General features: G+C 29.4%; 1 non-coding gene across 1 annotated transcript; it reads right to left on the bottom strand.

Moving 5' to 3' along the window:
- Positions 1-1,345: 1,345 nt before the first annotated feature.
- TRNAN-GUU (transfer RNA asparagine (anticodon GUU)) lies at positions 1,346-1,419 on the bottom strand. Its single transcript has one exon. It is a non-coding gene; the product is annotated as a tRNA-Asn (tRNA).
- Between the last annotated feature and the right edge of the window lie 3,450 nt (positions 1,420-4,869).

The raw sequence follows: 4,869 nt of genomic DNA, 5'->3' as shown, positions 1-4,869 counted from the left end.
GAAGCCTATGTCCACGAACACAAAGTCTCAAGGGCTACATTCATTTATTGTAAGAGTCTATATTTATAGTAGATAATACAAAATGTATATGACTATATGGTATACTATTAATAAAACAAAATTACTTCTTTATATAAGCATCAATCAAGTTATTGGTTTTGCTAATTAATTACATGATTTTCTCATAATCATGGAATTTTCAATACTCCCCTCAAGTTGTGCATGGAGTGATGATGATGAATATGGATAATTGAATAGAACCAAAATGCTCATTAATTAGGGGAAGTTAACCTAAGCCTCTTGTTTTTCATTCTCTCATTCTTTTCCTCCTGCCTAGGGTTAGCCCTTCTCCCTGACTCACGGTTGGTCTTCCCCTACTCCTCCAGGCATGGGAAGGCCTCCCTTCCCCTGGCTTGGTCAGTGAGTTCCTTTTCTGCCTCCGGAATTGGGGTGTAGATAGTTGTTTTTTTGGTTGATTTTGCAATGGGTCTTCATTGTTGAGGCTACTTGATGTGGTTTCTGTTTGTGTCTTTACAGGTTTAAGCCATGCAAGAATGGAAGAACTTTTGTTTTTATAACAGTCGCGGCTTATGGAAGACGTCTCTGATGATCGACGATGCTTTTCTTTGTGAAGGTGCTTTCTGCATTGGGATACTTGTTTTTGTCAAGTCATGGTGTTTTGGGTCCAATACCCATTATAGTGTAGGTTTTTTTCTCATGGGCTAGGAGCCTTTCTTGTGGGTGGGTTTTGATAGCTAGTAACTTTATATTAAGAACCTATTCTTGTATTTGGGCCTAAGGCCTTTGTAAACCTACTTATCAATAAAATCCATCTATCTATTAATTTATTTAAAAAAAAAAAAAATGAGCTCTATCTATTGATTAAAAAAAATGCTCATTGATTTGGAAAGATGGAATTATGTTGAAATGGATTGGCTAAGAGATTAATGATTCGGCTGAATCACTTGTTGGATGAAACAATGATGAACCATTTTGAAATTTGGAATAGTAAAAAAATGTCAAAAAGGACAATATTAACGTCGTTTAACTGTCACACAAAATGGCTAAATTTTATTCACTTGTGTTTGTATGTATAACATTTTACGTAAAGAGTTCATATTTTTAGTGGATGATACAAAAAAATATATATATAGAGCACACCATTAATAAAACACGAATCACTCTTTAAAAAAAAATTCATTAATTTTTACTAATCCATCACATGATTTTCTCGATACTATTATATATTATTTAAATTTTCATGTATTATTATTATAATAGAAAATAAGGTTATAAAAATAATAAAATTAAAGAAAAAACTTTAAAATAGAGAAAAAGGTAATATCGCTAGAGGAAGGGGTTGAACCTTCGACCTTGTGGTTAACAGCCACACGCTCTAACCAACTGAGCTACTCCAGCGATCTAGTTTTGTTTTTTAAATTTTTGAGATATTGCTAAAGTAACAAGCCAGTCAATGTTTAGAAGAATGGGGATTCCTTTGCAGCTCTAGCTAGGGATCATCGGAGCCAATCCCTGCGGATGGAGCTGTAAGTCCGTCCAATTTATGGCTGATCCTTTTGCCTCTAGAGCAAAATATTTTGGGAATGTGGTTATTGAAAATGATTCACATACTATCATCAGATCCCTATAAAGAAGTATTGTTCTTATGTCCCTTTAAAGCATTAATTATTTTAGATATCATCCCTGTCTGTAATTCTATCTCATTTAATTTTGTTAAAAGGATAGACAATCAAGCAACTCACAACTTAGTTTCACGAGTTATTTATCCTTCTTTTATAATCTCCAAGAGCAAGTGATCTTTATCCTAATTCTTTTTCTTGCTCTTAATTTGTGGTTATCTTTAATAAAATAAAAAATAAAAATAAAAAAAATAAACAAGTAACCACAAATTGGTGTCATGCTCTAGAGTTCTTTCATATGCTAAACTTATTTGGGATTATATTTATATACCAGCTCCTTTTTTTAGGAATATTCAAATGTTAAAATTTTTATATTGAAATGCTAAACTTATTTGGGATTATATTTATATACCAGCTCCTTTTTTTAGGAATATTCAAATGTTAAAATTTTTATATTGAAATGAGAGGGATGAGTGATGAGAATGACGATAAACTCATTAGTTAGGTTTTGAGTTGAATATGGTATCAAATTTATGAGTGTGTTTTTTCATAAATCTCATAAGAAATAATAACTGAGAAAACGTTTTAGATTTCTTGATTTTCAACACTTTTTGAGAACAGAAACAAGATTAAGTATTTATGATTGAACTTCGCTCGCTAGATAACTGGGTAAGCTAGCTCAATATTCAAGTCAAAAAACAAAAGAGAATGTGTCCACACTTTCAACAATTAAAATACAAATCCATGTTCATATATATTTATGTACAATAAGATCCTTGTTAAATCAGACTGAAACTTGATTTTGAATAACTACGGACTCTTAGAACTCTTATCAGTTATCATCACCCCTTGATCCGCTTGAAGAATCTGCAGGAACCTGTCAATATATAAAAGGCATCTTCTCAATTCTTAAGCATTCAAACAGTTTTGTTGGGAATACTATCCCATTGAAAATTTAAAAAATGAAAAGCTATATATAAATGTTTGACTTCCAACATTAAAATGGTTAGTATGTATAAAGTAATTTAATTATTTATATAAATCCACATTAAAATAAATTTATGTGTGATTTGCATAGCACTCTTTCAAAATTTAACAAGTTTACGCAAATCACGTACATTGATCTTTTTGAAGCCAAGATATGCTATAAAATTAAAACATGTACCTCTGAACTAGCAACATCAGTGCCTTGATAACCAGCTCCTCTAAATATGGAACTGTTATGCATCAAGGCAACCATGTCCTTGGATGCTTCCCTTAACTCTTGCAATGCAGATGTGACTTGCTCCAGCTCAGTCAGCATTTACTACACAGCCAACTTTGATTAATACTGTTTCTGCATCAGCATCAACTTTGCTTCATAGTTTAATTAATTTCCTGCGTGTCTTGCATCTGGGCCCATATTTTACCAATCTCTTCCTGGAGCTTCGTACTGTTTATCTGCTCTTGCAGTCCAAAAACTTTAGTTGGGGGCAGCTCCAAGCCCATAAGTCTTCACCCTTCCATATTGATCCCCATAAGCTCAGTGAAGACATCATTTCGTGGACTTGTGTCATGAGAAGATTCAGATGTGGTTGCCCATTCTTCCATAAGAGCCATAGCTACCTTCTAAATTTATTTCACCAAAAAAAAATGCACATATTTATAATGATATTCAGGATTACCTTTTTTCTTTTGATAAAGATATTCAGGATTACTAAGATAATAAATAATAGCTGTTTTGAGGTGCTACAATTTTTTCCATCTTCGTGCTATGAGAGGAAAGAGTTTTAAGACAGTGGCAGAGCTAAGAAGGGAGCACTAAAAAATAATGCTTCTCTCTCACAAAAAAATAAATTCTTCCTATAATATAAAGAATGAGTCTCACATTATCATGAGAGAGGGTATATGTATATTGGATGCACCTAATAATTTCTCTTTATTTGGAGGAACAAACACATTCGTTTTTTCAATGTATTTCTATTGAAAATTTTATCTAAGCCAATTTTATATAAATTATAATTAAAATTGAAAATTTTAAAGAATTTATTTATCGGTGTACTGTTGTTTTATATGGACTTAATTAAAACAAAAGGTTTTATTTTTAAAGCAAGTTATCAAATGATAATTAAGATAATTATTGTAAGATTTGATGAGATAAAACTTAATTAATTAATATTTGCTTTAAAAATAATTTGACTGGCAAATAACTTAAATGTGAATGCGTCAGATATTGAGTATATCAATTATGAGATTGTACTTTCTAACTTCTGAATTAAAAAATTATGAGAATCAGTTATATTGAATGCAATTTTACCTTCAAACATAATGTGAGTATGAAAAATAACTAAAATTGAAAAGTAAAATAGTATTATTGATGAAAGAAATTATAAGATTTTTGAAGAATAAAATGCAATAGCTTACAAATTAAAAATTACTTGAAATTAAAATTGATAATAAATGTAAAGAACAATAGACTCTAAAGTCTTAAATTAATTGAATTGCTGAAGTTATTGAATTATATATTTGTGTTGATAGATTGAGTTATTGGGGTTCTTCATATTGCCATATATTTGATATTTATAGTTCTCCTTATAAGCACCTGAAAGATTATGAAAAGTCATATTCACGTTTTGCCACTAGCTAACTGTCTATTTACTAACTCTTTCTTGATATTTATTTATACTTATATTTATCTACTAATTTATCTCAACATTTTAATTAATTAAATTAATGAAATTAAATTAATTTTGAAAAAATTACTTTAATTAATTTTGGACCTGAAGACAAAAAAATTCTTTTTTGGTATAAACAATTACTTATAAATATAAATATTATAAAATTTATTTCCTTAAAAGTAGTTTATATAAGAAAGTTTTTCTTTGAAAACAAAATTGAAAATTTATATGTAAACATTTTATTAAAAATAAATATTTTGAAAGAATTAATTATAATAGACAAGTTTCTTATGTACGAAACCTTAACTTTTATGTATAATTAAAGGAATATTTTGAATAGGGCCCTCTGAGGTCTCTTAAAGGCTCCACCCCCTGGTTCAAGAGTTTGCTTGGTTAAAGATTAAATTCACTTGTGGAAAATTACAATAGTTTTTTTGAAAATTTTTTAAAAAATTGAAAACTATAGTTTTATATATACACACGTGGATCGTGGCAATTTTAATTTTCAAAATTTAACTAAAATTTAAAAAATAACTTTAATTTATTTTTAATTGTTTTCATTTTTAACAAAA

Source organism: Hevea brasiliensis, chromosome 1, assembly GCF_030052815.1.
Source record: "Hevea brasiliensis isolate MT/VB/25A 57/8 chromosome 1, ASM3005281v1, whole genome shotgun sequence".
Lineage (NCBI taxonomy): Eukaryota > Viridiplantae > Streptophyta > Magnoliopsida > Malpighiales > Euphorbiaceae > Hevea > Hevea brasiliensis.
This window is presented reverse-complemented; position numbering and strand designations above follow the sequence as displayed.